Below are 25,497 nucleotides of genomic sequence, written 5' to 3'. Positions count from 1 at the left end.
GAATGTCCTTGATGGTGCAGTAGAGATGAGACCTCTTAGAGGCTGTGAGAAGTTACTCGGAATTAGGGACAGAGCATGTCCCTCTGATATGGGGTCCCTCATCTTGTTGTAAGCTGACCTCCAGCGATGAATGAAATCTCTGGCCTTTTCATTTTCTCTCTGCTTGAGGCCACAAAGATGACTGAGGGTGGGAAGTGCCTCGGCATTGAAGAGAAATCGCTCGATGAACATGTTCACCACTTTGTCAAATTCTTTCAGCTCGATAGGGTTGACATGTTCTGAATACCATTTTGTTGTTGTTCCCTCCAGACTGCGAGGGAAACAAAGGAAAAGAGATCGATTGTCTCGCTTGAATTTGGAACATTCAGCGAAGAACATGGCGAGATAAGCCTTAGGATCGCTAGAACCATCAAATTTGATAAACTTTTTGGGGAGATTCTCGAGATTGTCGTCCCCATCCAAACCATCATAGAAGTCTTTGCTGGTGAAGACTTTCTTGCCCTTGTTGCGGGCCTGCAGATCTCGAAGCATTCTGACCACGTCTTTGAATTGTGACTGATCAGAGTCATTGACAGACTGCTCTTTGAATTTGTGGGCTGACTCCTGCCCCTGAGTAGACTTGTGGAATGCCTGATGAGTCTCAAACTCTTCGTCTGAATCCTTTGTTGATCCTTCTTCATCAGTTGTATCAACATGTTGGACACGTTTTTTAAACATTTTTACCTGCTTTTTGACTGCATGACCTTAGCCTTTGGCTTGACTTGGGTCTTCTCTGAACTAGCTTCCGCTTGCTCTGCCAGCATTTTGGTCATCATCTTCTTAAACATGACATACATTTGAGGATCAATGTCATCCTCAACCTGTTGCCCCTGATTTTTGCCTGAGCGCGGGGAATTCATTTCTTCATCTGAAGCTGTCGAATATGCGATTCCCTCGACTGGTGCAGTCTTCTTCCCTGACCTTGTTTGAACCATTGACTGTCACGAATGCTCTCTGCATGGCAAAATTGATGGTTAGGCTTTTGAGAGAGATTTTGATTGGAATAAAATATTTGCTGAGAATTTTGGTAGACAATTTGAAAGAATATCCAATTACTAGGGATTGAGTCGTCGCTGGGATTACGACAATTGCGTTGTCATTCCTTTGCAAAGAAAATAAACAACTGAAAATCATGTCTTGTTACCTACGCGAGGTCGTCAAACCAAGAATTGGAGAATTTGCAAGATTTTTATTTATTGAAAGGAAAACATGATTGCATCAATAATAAACTTGGGAAAGAGGGGGCGGACAGACAATTTTCCACCACTCTTTATAACTAGCAGAGACACGAGGACCGAGAAAAAGTGAAGAGTAACAAAAGAGTCCCAGCCATATCTGGCAGAATGGTATGTTCCGGACCACTGCGCTGATGTAAGGTCGAACTCTGGCACAACTCTTGATAGTAGCTGCATCTCTATGTGCTTCTGTCTCTGAGAAAACTGTCGAACACACCGCTCTGGATGATAGTAGGAGCAGAAGAATAGACCAAGCAGCTTGAATCTCTTGTCCTATGCATAGGTATATCTGGGAGGCGATAATTCTCGATCAAAGTAGTCCCACACCACTTCTTCTTCTTGCAGATAATTGATCAGGAATCGGTACCGTGCAACTGGAAGGAGATCATTGCCATTATAACTGAATGAACTATCTTTGGTCGGTACATGCTGAAGGAACCAAGACTGAAGAGCATAGGTACATCCCTCGACTAAGATGGACTCTCCCATTGTGAAGCGGGTCAGTCCTCTGTATAGAAAAGCAAGCGCGGCCATGGCTATCGAAAGACGGCTGGTTTGTCGACTTCCCCATCTCCTCAGAAGCTGAACTATTCTGACATCCACATAGTTCTGTCTGTCTGGAAAGAAAGCAAGTCCCACAGTGCACAAAACCATCGCATGCTGAATTCTCTTTCGAGCTGTTCTGGACAGCGAGCTGACTTCTGCGAATTCTCCATACTGTCGATAGATCTCGATCAGGCTCACGTACTCATTCCCATTTTATTCAATCAGTGGTCAAGACTTGCGCCCTGTCATGCGAGCTATGGCATCTTTGGGGTCCAGACCCTTGACATTGATCAGAAACTGCTGCTCTAACCGATCTCCAGGCTGACCGGCTGGCTCAGTCAGTCCCATAATCTTTGAAAACTCATCCATCAGTAGTGTCATCTCGTCCCACGGGAACCAGAATGTGCAAGTGCGCGGATTCCACCACTCTGCCAGTGCATGAATCAGATTGCCATTAACTGTCAACTTCCCTATTGCAAATGCCAGTTCCAACCCACAATCGCTTAAATGGTCTAGAAACATACGAGAGAAGTTTTTGAACCAAACATAGTACCACCGGGGGAAGAAGGGTCCGGTGTTGAGAGCTCGATGCTCGGGAAGACTTTGTCGCACCTCGTAGGAGATGTGACCCTCAGGAAAAACAGAATCAAGCTGACTGGATGCCATTGGACTGAAAGATAGGAAGATTAGAAATTAGACTTTTGGAAAAATACAAGAATTTTGAAAATTGCAGGCAGGATAAAATAAAAAGCTGGAAATTCGAAGTCCAGAGAAACGAAAGAATGGAAAATCACCTGGAGTTTTGAAGAAAAGGTGGATAATTTGGAAAAATCGTCTAGAGTTTTTGAGAAAAAGGAGATATTTCACAAAAGATGGAAAATGAGGTATTTTGAAAAATTGTCCGGTATTTTGGAAAAATTAGGGAAAGTATGAGAAAATAAGACAAAAAATCATACATTCAATCACAACAATTATGCACATACAGCAATCCCTAGAAAGCTGACTCTAAATGCATTGATTTTGAAAGAGCTTTAGGACCCTAATCCGGACTCTAGGCTTAGATCAACTGTGTCCAATCATGCTATGCCGATATACTCGAGCCGAGACTCGATGTACGTGGCATAAAAATCCATCTCTGGTTCTAGGCTTGTGTTTTCCCAACATCCTTGAGCGCCTGCCGATATACGTTGGACTATGGCCCTTGGTACGTGGCAGGGGGCGTTAGCCTAAATAAGTGGCCCAGTTGTGAGGCTCTGTCCCGAACTATGGTTCTGGAAGAGAGCCCAGCAACATGAAGACCGGGTAGACAAAGGTGGGATGGTTTTTGAAAAATGATCACATGTAGACAAACAGAGGGCTCTAAGTCCTAAAGAGATAGAATTTTGAAATATTTGAAGAAGCAAACATTGTTTTCATACAAATCCTAGATTGAGGAGTGTTGTATTTCAGACCTAAGTCTATGTGAGCATGCATAATTCTCCTCAATATGGTCCTACCAAACCCTGCCTAGTCTACATGCAAATCATGTCAGCTGGGTTCAAGCCTAGGCTCCTAGGTTCACATGATATCAGGAATTAAAGCTGACATTCCATAGAACATAATTTTGATAATTGAGCTAAGTTAAAGCACATAATTGATTAGGCGAAGACAGGTCCCATCACGGTCGCCAAACCTGTTATCATCGCAAAATTTTCCCCCTCCCTTGCTAGAGAGAAACGAATTTCGCGAGTCAAACTCGACCAAAGTTTTAAAAATGGTTTTGAAAATTACTCGCCTCTGTTTTGAAAATTTGCGAGAAAATTTCGTGGAATGGGATCCGCCTATCGGTACGTGGTTCAATCGTTCCTGGCGCCTTTACCAGGGGTAATTGAACCAAGGATCAATTATGTGCTTTAACTTGACTCAAATATCTAAATTATGCTCTATTTTTCCTAGAATGCACAAAGAATCAGGCTTGTGCTATGAAATTTTAAAAATAATGCAAGTTTTGAAAGAATGATGTTTGCTTTAGAAAATTGAAATGCATTTGGAAAATGATGTAAAAAGTGCTTGAAATTAGAGTTTCTGGGAAAATCATTGAATTTCATTGGAAATCAAAAATTTGCATTGGAAAGTGATTTCTCAGGAAAACTTGAAAATCTGAGAAAATTGGTTTTGAGATTGGAAACTTAGAATTGCTTTTATGAGAAAATGGATTTGAGAATCTTGAGAAAATCAAAAAATCCATTAGAAAATGACTTTTTGAAATGGAAAATGGATTCTTAGAAAAATGAGAACTCTGAGAAAATCGATTTCTGAAAACTTAGGATTTTGAAATTTGAGAATTTTAAAACATTGAAAAATCTTGGTTTGAACTTAGTAAATGCTTTGAAATGACATTTGAAAACTTAGGATTTTGAGAAAATCAGATCCTGAGAAAGACTTGGAAATTCTTGAGAAAACTGAATTTTCTGAAATTGAAATTGGAAAATGAATTTGAAAACAATGCAATTTGAATAATATGAATGAATGAATATGAATTTGAAAAGGGAATTTCATTGAGGAATTGAGAAATCCTTTTGAAGTTTTGAAAAATGCAGTGCATTTTTGAAGTTAGCCTAAGTGTGTAGGCTGAATGTGGCTAATATGAAGATCATAAATCTTAGTTTTCTTCGTATTCTAACTATGGTCATAAATACAAATCCCACCGAGTTTATAAACTCCATAAGAGCTTGTGCACGTGCCATTCGTGTAAACCATAGTGAATTTGAAATAAATGTGCATGAATCATACATCACATATTGAAATTTGCAGAAATTAAACTATATGCAATGCAACCCTATTCTAAGCAGAAATGTAACTCTTATTCCAAATATTACATTGCTTTTTACATTGAACTGAATAAAATAAATAAAAAAAATAATTAAGTCTTCTTCTTGAATGTTCCTGCAAAACTGGAAAACAAGGTTAGCACAAAAATGTATGTTTTTCTGAATTTATCCAAAAATATAAGAAATTATCGGATATTATTTATATATAAACCCAAATTCATACCCCCTTTGATATAAACATGATAAATAATGAATAAATTTCGAAAATAAACTTGAAAATTCGAAATTGTGGTCAAAATACCCCTGATGACCTTGAAATCAGGGTTTTCTGAAAGAAATTTTGTAAATTTTAGAATTATGAAAATCAAATGAAATAAATCAAATACAATATGATGAAATATGATGATATGCATGAAAATTTATGAAATTAGAATTTGAAATTTCGAAATTTAGGTCAAAATACCCCCGATAACGAGACTATGGCCTTGAAACCAAGGTTTTCTGAAATAAATTTTGCAAAAATGAAAAATGTGAAATTCAAATGACATTGAAATTAACCCTAATATAATTCTACATGCTCATGTACATGATAAATGTTGAGAAACTCGGTTTTGATGTCACATAATATGATACACTGTCTCATTTGATTTTATAAAATATGATAATATGTTCTCTTGAAATAATGTTATATTATGACTGAATATGTTTTGCCTTAAATCTAACGAGTATTTGATGCAAGGATATCTCACCCAATAAGGATGGAGACTTCCTGTTCAAGTACAACTATGGTGCAATCATACTCCTTGAAGAAAAATCTTGATGAGCCATGCTTTCCTAAAGTTCAAATGAAGAAATTGGCTTCCTCAAGATGAAGATTTTTTACTTCTTTAGAGTCATATGTAACAGAACCTTCAGGAACTTGCATATTGCATATTACATACTCATTCATAAACACTATATCATAAAAGTATACGATAGTTTCAAAAAGCTCCTTTTTGAAAACCAATAAGTGTACCTTCTTACAACCTTTTATGAAAAAGATATTTTGTCATATAATAATTGTACCTTCTTACAACCTTTTATGAAAAAGACATTTTGTCATTGTACCTTATACTATATACAAGACAACATGAAAAAAGGAATGTAGGAAAAAGACAAAAACATAACATCGGCTACATGGAGAAAACAAATAAAATATGTTTTTGAAAAGACTCTAGTTTCCCTCTTTAAAGAAATATTTTTTATAAGAAGAAGACAAAAACATAAAATCGACTACATAAGAAAAACAAATAAAATATGTTTTAAAAAGGACTCTAGTTACCTTTTTTCATAACCATAGAATGTCGACTTACTTGAAGTCATCATTCTCTCTACAAAGCATTAAATGCCTTCTGTAACAAATCCTTGTTAATATCCTTCTCAAAGAATGTCGACCTTCTTTTGGTGCTTATTCTCTCTGGAGACTTTGAAAAACACAACATAAAGAAAACACTTGACATGACTATGTACAAATAAATATCTCAAAACACTCATAGTACTTACACTCATTTAAATCAAAGAAGTACTAATGTACCTCAAATCATTAATTAGAATAAAGACAAAACTACAACCCAACGTTCAATGTACTATTGTAAGAAATAGACTTTTTACATAAAATATGTATTACCTAAAACAATACAACGACTAGTGTACCCTCTATTTTACTCTTATGGAAAAAGGCATTCTCGATCTTCTCTAAAAGATATTTTTGAAATGACATAACATTTCACATCTCAAAAAGTTACAATTCCAAAATGTAACGACTACTTTTTAAAAGCTATATAAACACACTCAAATAAACTATTCAAACATGGAATGGAATAGACGTGTGAGCTTACAAAGAGAAATATTTCTATTCGTGATTTGAAAAGAGAGCCTTGAAAAAGAAAGAGAAAAAGAAAAAGAAAGAAAAGAGAAAAAGTCAAGTCCAGCTCTTTGACAAAGAGTATCCTCTGAGTGACAAACAGAACATTCTTAGAATCCTTCATTCGTGCATTCATATCATTCTGAAGGTTCTATAGGAAGTATTGTAACTCTGTTGTTCACTGTATTCCTTCTTTGTTTAAAGAATTAGACCTCTGTGAAAGAGGGTGTTGCCCTTCTCTGTTGAGAGAAGAAGACCTCTTGGGAAGAGGGTGTGCCCCTTCTCTGTTGAGAGAAGAAGACCTCTTGGGAAGAGGGTGTTGTACTATTTATCCGATGACTCGGATGTTATAGTGGAAATCTCAAGTGGTTTGCTTGGGGACTGGATGTAGGTCTGGATATTGACCGAACCAGTATAACTTCTGTGTTTTATGTGTTGTTCCTTATTGCTTAATTATTTTATTTTATCGATCATAATCAAATTTCACTATTCACCCCCCCTCTAGTGGAATTTCATTTGGTATCAGAGCAGGTTTGCTGGTTTCGACGTAACAAGTCTTCCAGCACAAATGGCATCTACCTCTTATGCTCGTGATATTGAAGGTCAACACGCATCTCGTCCTCCTTTCTTCAATGGCTCCAACTATGGATATTGGAAGTGCAGAATGGCTATCTTTCTCAAATCCATAGACTTTGCTGTATGGAAAATTATTGAGCATCCATACACATCTCCATCCGCAGACTATAACTGATGATCTGATGAAGAAAAGAAAATGGCAAACCTAAATGCAAAGGCTATGAATGCCTTATATTGTGCCATTGATCAGAATGAATTCAACAGAATATCTATATGTGAATCTGCATATGACATTTGGCATTCTTTGGAGGTTATTCATGAAGGAACCAACAAAGTTAAAGAAGCCAAAATATCATCTCTTGTTAGAAAATATGAGTTGTTCAAAATGAACAAAGATGAACCCTTCACAGAGATGTTTACCAGATTCACCAACATCACCAATGATCTGAAATCTCTGGGTGTAACATATTCCCAGACTGAAAAGGTGAAGAAAATCTTGAGATCTCTCACAACTGATTGGGAGAAAAAGACTACTGCTATTGAAGAAGCTCAAGATTTATCTAAACTTACATTGGACGACTTAATAGGCAATCTTATGGCCTATGAAGTCCACATGAAAGAAAGAAGGGAAGAAGAGCAACCAGTAAAGAAAACTCTAGCTTTCCCAGCCCTATCTGAGAATGAAGACTCAGATAAAGAATCAGAAATTGCGCTACTTACCAGAAAATTCCAGCGCTTCATGAGAAGGAACCGGCTTCCAAACAGGCACAAGGAAAGAAAAGATCTTAAAGAAGATCCCATGTGCTTTCAGTGTAATAAGCCAGGCCACTTAAAACGTGACTGTCCCCTTCTCAAAAGAAAGTCCAAAACTGAGGAACCAAAGAAGAGGTTCTTCAAGAAAAAGGCTCTGTATGCTCAATGGGATGATTCAGAACCATCCACTAGTGAAGAGTCAAGTGATGATGAAGCCGAAACTGCAAATATGTGCTTCATGGCAAACGAATGTTCAGCTCCAAAGAAGAAGAACAGATGGATACTAGATAGTGGATGTTCAAAGCACATGACAGGACATCCAGACCTTTTTGCTGTTCTTCATCATAAAGAAGGAGGAACCGTCACCTTTGGAGATAACAACAAAGGTTTGATAATTGGTATTGGAAATATTGGTAACATAGACAAACCTCTTATCAAAGACGTTCTCCTTGTTAAAGGCTTAAAACATAACCTACTAAGTATCAGTCAAATGTGTGACACAGGTTATAATGTTAGCTTTAATCATGATGCATGCCTCATAGCTGACACCAATGAAAACATCATCTTAAAGGTATAAGAAAGAATAATATATATGAACTATACCTAGAAAACATCACAGAACATTGCCTCATAGCTAATAATGACACTCAACATCTATGGCACATGAGAATGGGCCATGTCAATTCTAAATACATGTCTAAACTAGCTAAAGATAAGTTAGTACGTGGGTTACCCAACATATCTTTTAAAAAGGATTATTTTTGTGATGCATGTCAATTAGGAAAATTGTCAAAATCTTCTTTCAAATCAAAAAATGTCATTTCAAGTAAAAGACCTTTAGAGCTTCTCCACCTGGACCTTTTTGGTCCTTCTAGGGTAGCTAGCCTTAATCATAATAGATATGCTTTTGTCATTGTAGATGATTACTCAAGATTTACTTGGGTAATATTTTCGAAAAACAAAAGTGACACGTTTTGTCAGTTTGAAATCTTTTGTAACAAATTACAAAACGAAAAATCTTGTTCTATTGTTAAAATCCGTAGTGACCATGGAGGAGAATTTGAAAATGAACTCTTCGAAAATTTTTGTAACTTGCATGGTATTTCTCATAACTTTGCCTTTCCTAGAGCTGCACCTCAAAATGGTGTAGTAGAAAGAAAGAATAAAACCCTTCAAGAATCTGCCAGGACTATGCTCCAACACAATAATCTTGCAAAATCTTTTTGGGCAGAAGCTGTTAATACTGCATGCTACATAACAAATAGAGTTCTCATTAGACCCTTATTAAATAAAACTCCCTATGAACTATTCTATGACAGAACTCCAAGAATAGACTATTTCAAAGTCTTTGGATGTAAATGCTTTATCCTAAACACAAAAGATAGCCTGGATAAGTTTGATGCTAAATCTGTTGAAGGCATATTCTTAGGATATTCAAGTCATAGTAAAGCATACAGAGTTTTCAATAAGAGTCATAATACTATTGAAGAATCTATGCATGTTAGTTTTTGTGAATCTATTGATCAATCTGTTCATATACAAACTAATGATGATGATGTTGAAAGTACAGATTTATTTTTAGATAACACAGCTAAGTCTAATGAAGATGATCACCAAAGAACCTTTATCGATATCAAAGATCATCCTCAAAAGCAGATTTTGGGAGAACTAACAAAGGGGGTTCAAACTAGAGCTCAGCTAGAACGGATTGCAAACATGGCATTCATTTCTCAACTTGAACCAAAGAAGATTGATGAAGCCATCATTGATGAGTTCTGGATGCTAGCCATGACTGAAGAACTGAATCAATTCCAAAGAAATGACGTTTGGGATCTTGTACCTAGACCAAAGGATCATCCAATCGTTGGGACAAGATGGATCTTCAGAAACAAGCTAGACGAAACAGGTAATGTTATAAGAAACAAGGCCAGACTAGTAGCTCAAGGATACAACCAGGAGGAAGGTATTGACTTTGATGAAACATTTGCTCCTATTGCTAGACTTGAATCTATTAGAATGCTCTTAGCATATGCAAGCTGTATGGATTTCAAATTATTTCAAATGGATGTTAAAAGTGCTTTCTTAAATGGTTTTATAAATGAAGAAGTCTATGTAAAACAACCTCCAGGATTTGAAAATGAACAATACCCAGATCATGTTTTTAAACTCAAACGTGCTTTATATGGTTTAAAACAAGCACCTCGTGCTTGGTACGAAAGACTTAAAACCTTTTTATTAAAAACTGGTTTTTCTGTTGGCAAAGCAGATTCTACACTATTTGTCAAAGTAGTGAATAATCATACCCTAATTGTTCAAATTTATGTCGACGACATCATCTTTGGATCTTCTAACAACACTCTCTGTGAAGATTTTTCTAAGTCCATGCAGAATGAATTCGAAATGAGTATGATGGGAGAACTCACCTACTTTCTTGGACTGCATATTAAGCAAACCAAGGATGGAGTTTTCATCAATCAATCTAAGTATGCTCGTGAACTTCTGAAGAGGTTCAACATGAATTCAACTGCTTCAAAATCTACTCCTATGAGCACTACTACTGTATTGGACAAAGATGAAGATGGTAAGTCTGTTGATACAAAGGTATACCGAGGTATGATAGGATCACTTCTTTATTTAACTGCTAGCCGTCCAAATATAATGTTTAGTGTTTGCTTGTGTGCTAGATTTCAGTCAAATCCAAAAGAATCACATCTTAAAGCTGTAAAAAGAATAATGAGATATTTAAAAGACAGTTGATTTTGGATTATTCTATTCAAAATCCTCTACTTTTGATCTAATCTCATACAGCGATGCTGACTTTGCTGGAAGTAAATCTGACAGAAAAATCACAAGTGGAACATGTCACATGCTAGGGCACTCACTAGTATCATGGTTCAGTAAGAAACAAAACTGTGTATCATTATCAACTACTGAAGCCGAATACATTGCTGCTAGCCTAGCTTGTACTCAAGTCATCTGGATGAAACAAACTTTAAAAGATTTTGGTTTAAATTTTGAAAATACAACTATTTTCTGTGATAATACGAGTGCGATAAACCTATCTAAGAATCCTATTTTACACTCACGAACTAAGCACATTCAAATAAGACACCACTTCTTAAGAGAACAAGTCTTAAACAACATAATTAAATTAGAATTCATACCCACTAATCAACAGTTAGCAGACATATTCACTAAACCAGTAAAACATGAAGACTTCACACGAATAAGAAGAGAACTAGGAATATGCAAACTAAGTGACTTATAAATTAATCACACTTATTATAATACTTCTTATAAGTCTTGTTTAAATCTTATTTTAAATTGCTTTCCTTATCGATTTCAGTCAGTCAAACTAAGTTTCCATATTCACGTTTTCTTATAAGACTCATTCTTTATGTCATTTAACTTGTCATCTTTCAAGTACACATCCATTATAACTCCTTGTCCTATCTCCTTTCTCTCATATCCATAACAACTAATTATATTAAAAGCCATCATAACAATGTTCACATCACTCAACTCCTTTATTATTTTTGTCCTTTTATAAAAACTTTTCTTACGATAGATGGTCCTACTTAGTTTATGAGAACTCATACTCTTCATTAGTTAAACTCGAATGACTATTTAGTTCCTTTAAAAAGATCTAGTTGCTATATTCTCACGTAAATTGTTTTTTTTTACTATATCATCTGTTATATCATAGCCCTACAAACTATCTATTATCATCTCTTTCGTATACAAATTAAGCCTCCATTCTTGTCAACTCTTGTTTAAAACTTGACCTTGTCGAGTTTCTTTAAGAATATAAATAATAATTCATATCAATTCGAATTTAAGAAAAATCGGAATTAAAATAAGTGAGTTATGGCTATTTCAGTGTTTGGGCATGGATTTCGAGGTGGATCAGATCCATATCCGACCCAATTAGGGTATTTGGACTTTGGATCAACCCTTAGAAAGCCCAAAACCCAACCCACACGCCTATTCATATCCAATTCAAAAAGTTTTGCAGAAAACCCCCCAGAAAGTGGCGCCTAGCAAAATTTTATTTTTAACCTTCTTTTTGAAAAATGTCAAAAGTATAAATATAATAATCTAGCAAACCCTAGGTGTCTTTGGCTTGGATTGACGCCCCCTGCAGTGCCTCTAGCTCCAGCATCTCCTTCCCCTCCATTCTCCCACGTTTTGGCCATTGAAGATCGGTTCATGCTTGGTTTCCAAGCATATTTCGACCTCTCTTTTGATTTCTATCCATTTCTTCCTTCTTCCTTGCTGTGTTTTCACCATTTTGCTGTGTTTTTGCAGGTGTAGCAGAGGTGGAGACTACTAACCTTGTGTGGGAGTGAGAAACACGCCAACAAGGTGAGCCGGCCCTACCTCCATCCGGTTTTCTACACCCTCCGATCGAGAATCGGTGCATACTCCATCTTCGGTGGATCTCCAACGTGTAGCAGCTGCAAAAGTGTTGTTCTTTGGTGAAGTCCAGCATTCTCGAACCATTTGGGACGTCAAGATCAAGCCACGGTCCGCTCTTCTTCATCCCCCCGGTCGTCGGATCTTCCAAGAGGTAGGTCTTCTTCTTCCTTCTCTTCTAGCTAAAACCGAAATTGTGTGTTTGATTTTATTTTTTTATTTTCTGTGTGTTTCTTAATTTTCTTTTTGTTTCAACCTTAGATTAGATTTCGTGCATAGGCCAGCACGTTAGCTTAGGTTTATTTGTTTGATTGATTCATTTGAATCGAGTTTTTTTTTATTTTTCCACCAAATCGTGAAAATCGGCTAGATCTTCATCTAGCCAATTCTTCAAGTTTGTCATAGGTGTTCTTGGTTCTGTTCTACTGAAAATCCCATATAAAAAAAGTGTTCATTTTGATTCATCTTAATTGTTTGGTTGTGTGTTGTTGTTTTTGTTTAAATTGAAAAGAAAAATACAAAAATCGGCTAGACTATTTCTAGCCGATTCTTGGGTTTTACAAAAATATTCTTTTATTTAAATTTTTTTTTCTGTCCAGTGTGTTTCAGTAAGTTGTTTTTACAGAAAAAAATGTCGAAAAAGTCATTTTTATTTAGTGTAGTTGGTTGTTATTGAGCATTGTTTGAATAAAAAAAAAAATTATTATATCGGCTAGACTACTTCTAGCCGATCTTTGTGTGTAATCTTCTACTTCATGCTGCATGTTTGCATCTTTTGATTGATTTTATAGTGTGCAAAGTGTGTTGTGGTTGAGTTTAGTATTTTAGGATTGTTCTAAATAATCGTTTTAATCATTTTGTGTTTTTGTGTTTTGTGTCTATTGAAAAAAATTACAAAAATCGAGTTTTATTTTCTTTATGTTTTTAATGAATTCCAGCATAGTGTTGTTCATGCTGCATTTGTGTAATTAGGAGTTTTTTTTATTATATTTTAATTTAGTTTTATCAAATTGTTGGTTACTTAGTTTAATCATTTTTTTTTTATTTGTATTTTTGTTTTTGTTGGTCTTCTTCTTCTCCAAGGAGGGGCAGCAGCCATTAGAGCTCCAATTGAGCTCTAGGTCGATTTTTTTAGAAAGCATTAATTGCAATTAGGTAGGTTAGGAAGGTGTCTAGGTTCAATGTATTAGGGTTTATTGCCTTAGCCATTTTTTAGGGGTCATTTAAGTAAGTTTTGGGAATTAGGGTAGCATTTAATCATAGAAAATCGTATTTCTATTTAAGTCCTTTTATTCCCTAGGTAGTTTTAATTGTGTTAACTTAGAACGTAGCACCATTAGGGTTGGCGATTTTTGAGAAGGAAGATAATTAAGGTAATTGAATTTGAAAAGTTTTTTGAAATAGTAGATTCTTCAAAAATCGTGTGGAGCATTTAAGGGAGAATTAAATTTTGAGTGTGCATTAAAAAAAGAAGTTACTCTTGGTTTTGGAAAGTGTTTTTGAAATTCAATTAAACCTCCAATTTAGGTTCCATGATTTCAAAAAAGAAGTAAATGCAAATTAATTCCATCTTGGAAAGCAAAAATCATGGTTTTCTAAGTTGGACTTTCCGTTTTCCAAAGAGAGCCTTTAAATATAATTAAGGAGTGTAACTCCCTCATTAAGTTGGCGATTTTTGAGAATCCAAATCATTTCAAATTTTGAGCATTGATAATTATTACCTTATTTTTCCAACCTTCTATATTAAAATCGTTAACTTTGAATTAATTTTAGGATAATTAAGAGGTTACTAATTTAGTCGACCCATTTAAGTGAGTCAAACCCTAGTCTAAACCCACCTGAGTCTAGTCAAAACCGAGCCTAGCCTAAGTCAAATCATAGACCAAGACCTAACCCTAGTCAAGTCTTAGTCCAACCCTAGGTTAAGCCTAGTCAAGTCAAACCTAACCTAAGCTTGAGTCAACCGACCCTACCTATTGAAACCTAACCTAACCTAACCTAGTCAATTAGATTGAATTGGTTAGGTGAGTCGAGGCCACTTAAACCAAACCGACCTTAGCCAAACCCAGACCGAGCCTAGTTCGAGTCAACCTTAGCCAAGTTAAACCAACCTTAGCTAAGTCAAAACCGAGTCCACCTAAGTCAACCGAGCCTAGTAGAGTCGACCCTAGTCCTATTTCAACTCCGTATCTTATTGTTCCCTACTAGTCTCATTCTTTTTAGATTTAATCCATCGTGATTTTAGAATAGATAGTGTAGTTATTTATTTAATTGTTTTAGTTAAAATTTTTATTTGTTGATTTGATGCGTGCTTGTTGGTTTGTCGTATGTTAATAATTTAGTTAGTATAGTGCATTTAGTTTATATTTGGTGCAGTACTTAGTCATATAGTTAAATGCATGATTTAGTGCCTTAGTTGTAATTGCATTATTATTTCATTTAGCTTAGAGTCATAAAATGCATATCATACTTCATTTAGATTTCATTTAGCTTCATCGTAGTTAATATCAGCATATAATCAGTCATAGAGGATCATTTAAGTTTGCATTACATTTAGATTACATTCTTAGTGTGTAAAATAGATTCATAGAGTGAATAGTGCATTGAAAGAAAGGACTGATTTTTGCTGCATCGCACTGTCGTGGATTCATAGGCAAAAATTCTGCGTTTTTCAAAAATTCTTTTTCTATTCACTTTATCAACGTGTTAGCTAACTGCAGACCAAATTTTAGCTTGATCTGAATTGGTTTGGTCTGATTTTTAAGCGTTTTGCAAAAACTGCTTTTTCTGGTTTTTAAATTACAGGACTTTCGATATCCTGAATTTTCCCAGTTTTGAAACACTTATATCTGGAGTTCCAGATATCGTTTTTTCATTCTGTAAAAACTGTCAGATTGTTTAATTTGTCAGGGGCAGAACAGAACAAATTTCGGGAAAATCGGACCTCGTTTTCCTTGTTCAATAGTGGTTTTCCGAGAACCTGTCAGAAATCTATTTTACACTAGTTAGGGGCATTTTTGTAATTTCCTTAATTTCGGCATTTTAGGCCTGTTTTCAGTAGTTTCTGCATTTTAGGAGATGCATAATCATCATACAACATTATTAGAATTAATTTAGCTAATTTTAGAATTAGTTTAGTATTTTATTTAATTATTGTCTGATAATTAGCATTTGTTTTTTCTAATTTCGTAAAATTAGACTTAGTTTTATTTATTGTTTTCATTGTTAGAATAGAATACTAACTTTGTATTTTTCTGCATTTTAGGTTGAAAAGCATATTCATTCTTTCCAGGATTCTTTGTTCAAGTTCAAATATCGTTTAAGTGGTGAAAAGACCAAAATACCCCCTGGCGTGCAATTGAAGACTGGAGTGCTATTTCAAGTTGTTTTTATTGTAATTTAATTAGTTGTGTCATTATTTACTGATATTGGTAATTAATAAATTAAATTTTAAGAAATGTTCTGATTAATTCCCGTTCCCTAAGGATTCGACCCGTACTTGCCACTTTGTGGAAAGTCGGTTTTTATATTTTTGGTTGACGATTTTCCAAAGTTTATTGAAAATATATGTTTTAAAAAGATCATTTCAAAATATCAACCAAATTTTGGCACCGTTGCCGGGGAATGGCGAATTAATTACTTTATTTCTTAGATTTTGATTTATTAATTTGTTTTAGTTAGTTAATTAGTTGTTTTCTTTTTAGTTAGTAGGATTAGTAAGTGAATATAGGATTAACATAGTTAGTAAATATAGGATTCACGTACTGTTCTTTCTAGCATTCACTTAATTTTTCATTCTGCAAGGAGCGATTAGACAGGTGGGTTTTAGAAAAACATAGTTTGTGATTTCCTGTATTTATTTGTTTTAGTATTTTAGAATTTACTTTGTTATTTATTTATTTAGTTATAGAATTCTGACATAGATAGATAGCATATCTGTTTGTTTTTAGTTACTGTTATTTGTTTTATTTACGTTTTAGTACCTGTGTTAGTTTAGATTTAGATTTAGGTCGTTTGCTACATCTGGTCTTAGTACCAGTGTATGCAGGGGCGACGCGGTCTAGGAACCCCATTACACCCATTTGTTGACAACCCAGAGAGAATTTTGCATTCTCATCGAAGTTCGACAACAATGGCTGATATAGATCCTCCACCTCCACCCCCAGTTCATCCACGTCCTCTGCGAGAATACTTCATTCCCACAGACTATGTTTAGGCATCCTGCATTCGGAGACCCGATGTAGGAGTGCCACATTATGAGATTAAGGCCAGTATTATTCAGACGCTCCCATCTTTTTATGGCCTTAGTCATGAGGATCCCTACCGACATTTAGATGAATTCCTCAAAATCTGTTCTACTGTAAAGATACAGAATTTCGATGATGATGCTTTGAGGTTGACTCTATTCCCCTTTTCATTGAAGGAGAAAGCCAAGTATTGGCTAAAGTCCTTAGATTCTGTAGAAATAGAGTCTTGGGATCAGTTACAGCAGGAGTTTCTTCGAAAATACTTTCCCATTGGTCGTACGAACCGATACCGTAGAGCCATCACTAGCTTCTCAGAGCTAGATGGTGAGCACTTTCATGAGACCTGGGAGAGAATGAAGGATCTCCTCAGGAAATATCCCCATCATCAGGTGCCGAAATGGCAACTGGTGCAGAGCTTCTACGATGGATTGTCTGACAAGAATCGTCAGATGATTGACTCTTCATGTGGAGGGACATTCATGCTGAAGAGCGAGGATGAAGCATGGAGGTTATTTGATACATTGGCTGAGAATTCCCTCCACCATGCTTCGAGCTCTCATTCTGATAGAGCCACACCCAGTATTCAGAAGAAAGCTAGTGTTCTTGAGATTGGTCCATCTACTGCACTATAGTGCAAGGTAGACATGATTGCTCAGAAACTGGACCAACTTCTCTCAGGACCGGCCACTACACATCAGGTGTGTACTCTTTGTGCTAGTCCGGCACACGATATCACTGAGTGCCCTTCGGCATCTCAGTACCCTGAATTTGTTCAAGAACAAGTTCAGGCAGCTTAGGGTTATGTCAGACCGCCGAATAACACATTTTCATCGACATATAATCCGGGTTGGCGTAACCATCCTAATTTTTCATGGAAGAATCCACAGTCTTCCATGCAGATGCCTACATCCTCTCAGCCAGCTCGGCAGCCATCTTTTACTCAATCGTTCCAGAGGCCGAGCTATTCTTAGTCTTCTTCTTCAGTCACTCCCCCGATTCAGCAGGAGTCTGCCCCGCAGACATGTTTCGAGGAGAGACTTCTCCAGGCATTCCAAGAGGTGAAGACCTCTAATCAGAACGCCTTCGAGAAGTGTAGCCAGATATTGAGCTCACATACGCAGTCCATTGCGAAGTTGGAGTCGCAAATGGGATAGTTAGCTGAGGCTATTAGTAGGAGACCCAAGGGTACATTGCCGAGTCAGGCTGTCATGAACCCAAAGGGCAAGGACCAGATGATTGGAGGCCTATTTCATACTGAGACACAGCAGCAGGCCAAATCGGTTATGGCCCTGAGGAGTGGACGTGAGTATCACATCGAGAGCAGAGAGAGAGAGTAGAGAGAGGATAGAGGAGCCAGAGACCATTATTTCACCTACGTCGGCTCAGCCATCATTATCATCCCCATCCCCATTATCATCTTCATTATCTTCATCATCATCATCTTCATCTTCTGTGCAGAAGAAGGATAGGAGTGAGCCTTCTCACAAAGAGGAGGAGCCAGCAGAGTATATTCCCCCACCACCCTATCCCAAAGCATTAGAGTCTCCTGGATATAGAGGGAAGCAAGGTGTGAAGATCCAGGACATGCTTGACATATTCAAGCATGTGCAGATCAACTTACCTTTGCTTGATGCGATTCAGCAAGTGCCGGCATATGCCAAATTCCTGAAGGAGCTTTGTACGCAAAAGCGTAAATCTAGAGAGAGAGTTCCTAATAGGGTCCATCTTACTGAGCAGGTGAGTTCAGTACTTCAGCATCAGACACCACCAAAGCTCAAGGACCCTGGAGCCCCGACCATTGCTTGTACCATAGGGAACATCCGGATAGAACGTGCTTTGCTCGATCTTGGAGCAAGCGTGAACATTCTGCTTGGGTATTTCTTTGATTCTTTCGGGCTAGGAGAGATGAGATCGACTCCTATTACACTTCAGCTGGCAGATCGTTCTGTCAAGGTACCGAGTGGTGTCTTGGAGGACGTCCTAGTTAAGGTGGATGATTTTTATTTCCCAGTCGATTTCATTATTCTTGATATGAAAGGAGTAGACAGCCAGCACCAGACTCCGATCATTTTAGGCAGACCATTCCTGGCAACTGCCAATGCGTGCATCAATTGTAGGACCGGAGCCATGGATCTTTTATTTGGCAATAGGAAGGTCAAGCTGAATATTTTCAATGCCGCAATGGGACCAGTGGGAGACATGGACTGCTTTCATGTAGATATTGCGCAGGAGTTATTGGAGGAGCAGCCCAATTTGTATATTACTAAGGATTCTTTAGATTTGTACCATATAGAGAAGAATAGTGGTGTAGATAGTGTAGATGTGTCTAGAGTGTCGTCAGAGAGACCACCTTGGGGAGCTATCATTAAGACTCTTCCCCCACTTGCGGAGACTCCTGCCAAATCTTCGATCGAGTCACCTCTGAAACTTGAGTTGAAACCCTTACCGGATTCACTCAAGTATGCATACCTCGGAGATGATGAGACTTTGCCTGTGATCATCTAGTCCCTGCTCACTGAGGAGCAGGAGCAGAGATTGCTGACTATTCTTCGAGAGCACAAGGCAGCGATTGGCTGGGGAGTTGTTGATCTGAAGGGGATTGATCCTTCATTCTACATGCATAGAATTCATTGTAATGAGGAAGTCAAGCCTGTTAGGGATATGTAGAGAAGGCTAAACCCCAACATGAAGGAAGTAGTGAAGAACGAGGTGGTGAAGTGGTTGGATGCCGGAATCATTTACCCTATTTCTGATAGCCAGTGGGTCAGTCTGATTCAGGTTGTGCCGAAGAAGTCAGGACTCACTGTGGTTGAGAACGAGAAGGGTGAGAGAATTCCGATGAGAACCACTACAGGATGGCGAGTCTGTATCGATTATCGGAAGCTGAATGTGGCAACTAGGAAAGATCATTTCCCATTGCCATTCATTGATCAGATCTTAGAGAGACTCGCAGGACAGAGTTACTACTACTTTTTAGATGGATACTCAGGTTCCAATCAGGTAGTTATCCATCATGACGACCAAGAGAAGACTACGTTTACATGTCCTTATGGCACCTTCGCGTTTAGACGTATGTCGTTCGGGCTCTGCAATGCCCCGACCACTTTTCAGAGGTGCATGCTTGCTATTTTCTCGGATATGATAGATGATGTGATGGAAGTTTTTATGGATGACTTTTCAGTTTATGGCTCTTCTTTTGAAGATTGTCTCCAAAAACTTACTCGAGTACTGAGTAGGTGTGCGGAGACAAATCTCGTCCTGAGTTGGGAAAAGAGTCATTTTATGGTCCAGGAGGGGATTGTGCTTGGACACATTGTGTCCAAGCGTGGTATTGAGGTTGACCGAGCGAAGGTGGAATCCATTTCCCGTTTGACTCCACCCACCTCTGTGAGGCAGATTCGATCATTTTTAGGGCATGCGGGATTTTATAGGCGATTCATAAAAGATTTCAGTAAAATCTCTCGACCGCTTTGCACTTTACTAGAGAAAGATCAGCCCTTTGTTTTCGGTGAGGATTGTATGAAGGCCTTTGAGATTCTCAAAGAGGCCTTGATTACTGCACCCATTTTGAGACCTCCGGATTGGACTCTCCCATTTGAGATTATGTGCGATGCATCTGATTATGCTATGGGGGCTATTTTAGGACAACACATTGATATGAAGCCCTATGTGATCTACTACGCTAGTAGAACTCTGTCTGATGCTCAGATGAATTATATTACGACAGAGAAGGAGCTACTTGCGGTGGTTTTCGCATTGAACAAATTTAGGTCCTATTTACTCGGTTCGAAGGTGGTTGTCTATTCTGACCATGCTGCATTGAAATATTTGTTGAATAAGAAAGACACCAAACCGAGATTGATTCGTTGGGTTCTACTACTACAGGAGTTTGATCTCGAGATTCGAGATAAGAAGGGAAGCGAGAATGTAGTAGCAGACCATCTTTTCAGACTGATCGTAGAGACCACGCAGGATCAGAGGCCGATCAGTCATTCTTTCCCCGACGAGCAGATCATGACAGTTAGGACATCGCAGTTACCCTGGTTTGCAGATATTGTGAACTATCTGGTTTTGAGGCAGATACCTAAGCATTGGAACAAGAATGAGCGTGAGAGATTCCTATCTCAGGTGAGGCACTATTATTGGGATGAACCAGAGTTGTTCAGATACTGTGCAGACCAGATCATTGTGAGATGTGTTCCGGAGGAGGAGTACCAGTTCATTCTGAATTTTTCCCATTCATTAGCCTGTGGAGGGCATTTTAGCAATAGGAAGACGGCTGCAAAGGTTTTGCAATCAGGATTTTATTGGCCCACACTCCACAGGGATGCTCATGAGTTCTGTACGCGATGTCTTCGATGTCAGCAGATTGGGAACATGTCCAAGAGGGACATGATGCCCTTGCTTCCGATTTTGATAGTCGAGATCTTTGATGTTTGGGGCATTGATTTCATGGGACCATTTCCGCCTTCATTCAGAAATTTATACATTCTGGTGGCGGTTGATTATGTGTCCAAATGGGTCGAGGCTGTGGCAACCAAGACCAATGATCATAGAGTAGTGCTTAAGTTCATTAAGCACAACATTTTCAGTCGTTTTGGTGTGCCACGTGCGATGATTAGCGATGGTGGCAAGCATTTAAAGAATGTACAGATAGCTTCTCTGCTGAGAACATATTCTGTCAATCATAGATTCACCACTCCATATCATCCGCAGACTAGTGGACAGGTTGAAGTGTTCAATAGGGAGATTAAGCGAATTTTAGAAAAGACAGTTTGCCCGGACCGCAAGGATTGGTCCCAGCGCTTAGATGATGCACTTTGGGCATATAGAACTGCATTTAAAACTCCCATTGGCATGTCCTCGTATTGCCTTGTATTCGGAAAAGCATGCCATCTTCCTGTTGAGCTAGAGCATAGAGCATATTGGGCTATCAAGAAATTGAATTTTGACCTCACCCAGGCTGGCAAAGAGAGAGCACTCCAGCTCTCAGAATTAGAGGAACTCAGGAATGATGCGTATGAGAATGCCAAATTATACAAAGCTCGCACGAAAGCATTTCATGATAAGCATATTGCCAGGAAAGTGTTTGAGCCAGAGCAGAAAGTGTGGTTATACAATTCTTGTTTGTATTTATTCCCAGGGAAGTTGAGATCGAGATGGACAGGTCCTTACATTGTTAAAGAAGTATTTCCCCATGGAGCAGTGACATTATTCGATCCTATGACCCAAGGTACATTCAAGGTGAATGGGCAAAGATTGAAACCCTTCATTTCAGATGCCTTGCAGGAGGGTGAGTGTGAGATAGTGCATCTCACGAAGGCATGAGGATTTGACCAGAGGGATGTATCATATGTACATTAGTTTGTTTTTCATTTCAGTATTTTCTTTATTCAGTATTTTATCTCAATTGTGATGACATTTGTTTTTGATCTATGCAGGATGAATCTAACATTTAGTGTATCAGTTACCAGGTACAGAGCAGAGCTTTCAAAGAATTCAAAGATCAGATGATTCTGAAGCTCAGAGCAAATCAGGTTGTATCTATCCTTTCTCCCATATTTTTGTTAGTGTCTTTTAGTGTGCATTTGCATTACATTTTACTTATTTTGTATGCCACTAGGGACAGTGTCATTCAAGCATGGGGGGGGTGGTTTAGATGCATGCACACAAAAATTTCAAATTTTTTTTATGACTGGTAATTAAAGTAGGCATTTGAGAACAAGTTGTAGCATATATGATTGTTTTTGGCACAATCTAACAGTTTATAAATTTTTAAGCCCCATGAATTTTTTTTTTCCTGAACTGAGTCAAATAGATTAGTTATTTATGAGAAAATTCAAAGAAAAGATAGTATTTGATTGTTAGAAAATTTTGAATCACTTTAGTATAAGTATGCACAGTGTGTTTTGTGAAAGAAATAAGCAATGGAAAGATGTTTTTGAAACATGAGTTTAAAAAGAAGAGAGCTACGTTTAGTTGTTGATGTCTTCGTGAATCCTAGTAGTAGAACTCAGACACGAGATGAAGTGTTTGAGTCTCTTAACGAAAAAGATAACGAAGGAAATCATCCTCTTATCTAGTTGATATCTGTGGCCTTTGTAGTTCGAGTAAGTAGAATCTGAAGGGTGTTTTACACCTGGTGCCCCAAAGCCAGCTGGTTTGGGAGCCACCGATTTGAAAGCTTGTTACATGGACTGCATAGAAAGCCTAAGAGATAGCGACATTGCACATGACGAGAGGAAGACTATACGTAAACTATTAGAATAGAAGGTCTAGTGACTCGAGCAATTAAGTCTGAGGGATACTTTGTATCTAGTGCCCTAAGGTCGGCCAGCCTGGGAGTCACTGACCCAAAGCTCGCTACACGGGTCACGAAAACTGACTATTCAAAATAGTGCTCATGTGAGAAGAATGCTCAAGAGAACAAATTTGAAAAAGGGTGAAAAATGAAAGAAAGAAAAAAGATAATGTGCTGAATGAGAAAATTTTCACTGCTTAGGAATATATGTGTATTACCGTGCAGAAAATATACAAGTGAGAATAAATGAGTAAAACATGAGAATACTTGACTTTCTGAGAAAAATCATGAAATAGCCACAATATTAGAAAAGTGAAGGTAAAAGAATTTTTACTATGGTGGCATGAGATTTTTAAACTTGTTTTGAGAAAGGTCAATTACATGAAATATTTGTTCCAACTGCATTCTTAAGAGCCTCATATTTTTGAAAAAATCATCCTTGCATTTCATTGATGTTTGTGGGTAGCATCTCTTCAAACCCTCACGAGACCTTACTCGTCCACTGGTGTAAGCCAGGGGTTAAAAGGGCTTGTTGCATATGCTAAATGCAACCGTGATTCCTACGAAAGTGAGTTAGTTTTTATGCATTCATATTTAGCATTTCTTGTCTCTGTTGCATAGCATAATTAGGGTTTGTTAAGGGACTAACAAACATTCAAGCATGGGGGTATTTGATGATGCATGAAATGCACATCATGTTAATAAGTTTTTCATGCATTTTGTAACAAGTTTAAGGTTTTAAACCCATGTTTAGATGTATTTTGACAGTAAGGGGTTATGGTTCAAATTTCAGAAAAATCGGAGTTAAAATGAGAGAGTTATGGCTATTTCAGTGTTTGGGCATGAATTTCGAGGTGGATCGGATCCATATCCGACCCAATTAGGGTATTTGAACTTTGGATCAACCCTTAGAAAGCCCAAAACCCAACCCACACGCCTATCCATATCCAATTCAAAAAGTTTTGCAGAAAACCCCCCAGAAAGTGGCGCCTAGCAAAATTTTATTTTTTAACCTTCTTTTTGAAAAATGTCAAAAGTATAAATAAAATAATCTAGCAAACCCTAGGCGTCTTTGGCTTGGATTGATGCCCCCTGCAGTGCCTCTAGCTCCAGCATCTCCTTCCCCTCCATTCTCCCACGTTTTGGCCATTGAAGATCGGTTCATGCTTGGTTTTCAAGCATATTTCGACCTCTCTTGTGATTTCTATCCATTTCTTCCTTCTTCCTTGCTGTGTTTTCACCATTTTTCTGTGTTTTTGCAGGTGTAGCAGAGGTGGAGACTACTAACCTTGTGTGGGAGTGCGAAACACACCAACAAGGTGAGCCGGCCCTACCTCCATCCGGTTTTCTACACCCTCTGATCGAGAATCGGCGCATACTCCATCTTCGGTGGATCTCCAACATGTAGCAGCTGCAAAAGTGTTGTTCTTTGGTGAAGTCCAGCATTCTCGAACCGTTTGGGACGTCAAGATCAAGCCACGGTCCGCTCTTTTTCATCCCCCCGGTCGTCGGATCTTCCAAGAGGTAGGTCTTCTTCTTCCTTCTCTTCTAGCTAAAACTGAAATTGTGTTTGATTTTATTTTTTTATTTTCTGTGTGTTTCTTATTTTTCTTTTTGTTTCAACCTTAGATTAGATTTCGTGCATAGGCCAGCACGTTAGCTTAGGTTTATTTGTTTGATTGATTCATTTGAATCGAGTTTTTTTTTATTTTTCAACCAAATCGTGAAAATCGGCTAGATCTTCATCTAGTCGATTCTTCAAGTTTGTCATAGGTGTTCTTGGTTCTGTTCTACTGAAAATCCAATATAAAAAAGTGTTCATTTTGATTCATCTTAGTTGTTTGGTTGTGTGTTGTGGATTTTGTTTAAATTGAAAAGAAAAATACAAACATCGGCTAAACTATTTCTAGCCGATTCTTGGGTTTTACAAAAATATTCTTTTATTTAAATTTTTTTTCTGTCCAGCGTGTTTCAGTAAGTTGTTTTTACAGAAAAAAATGTCTAAAAAGTCATTTTGATTTAGTGTAGTCGTTGGTTGTGATTGAGCATTGTTTGAATAAAAAATTTTTTTATTATATCAGCTAGACTACTTCTAGCTGATCTTTGTGTAATCTTCTACTTCATGCTGCATGTTTGCATCTTTTGATTGATTTTACAGTGTGCAAAGTGTGTTGTGGTTGAGTTTAGTGTTTTAGGATTGTTCTAAATAATCGTTTTAATCATTTTGTGTTTTTGTGTTTTGTGTCTATTGAAAAAAATTTAAAAAATCGAGTTTTATTTTCTTTATGTTTTTAATGAATTCCAGCATAGTGTTGTTCATGCTGTATTTGTGTAATTAGGAGTTTTTTTTATTATATTTTAATTTAGTTTTATCAAATTGTTGGTTACTTAGTTTAATCGTTTTTTTTTATTTGTATTTTTGTTTTTGTTGGTCTTCTTCTTTCCCAAGGAGGGGCGGCAGCCATTAGAGCTCCAATTGAGCTCTAGGTCGATTTTTTTAGAAAGCATTAATTGCAATTAGGTAGGTTAGGAAGGTGTCTAGGTTCAATGTATTAGGGTTTATTGCCTTAGCCGTTTTTTAGGGGTCATTTAAGTAAGTTTTGGGAATTAGGGTAGCATTTAATCCTAGAAAATCGTATTTCTATTTAAATCCTTTTATTCCCTAGGTAGT

The sequence above is a fragment of the Nuphar pumila genome, chromosome 8 (genome assembly GCF_984573655.1).
Source record: "Nuphar pumila chromosome 8, dmNupPumi1.hap1.1, whole genome shotgun sequence".
In the NCBI taxonomy this organism is placed as follows: domain Eukaryota; kingdom Viridiplantae; phylum Streptophyta; class Magnoliopsida; order Nymphaeales; family Nymphaeaceae; genus Nuphar; species Nuphar pumila.
The sequence above is the reverse complement of the archived record's forward strand: the minus strand, read 5'-3'. Positions refer to the sequence as shown.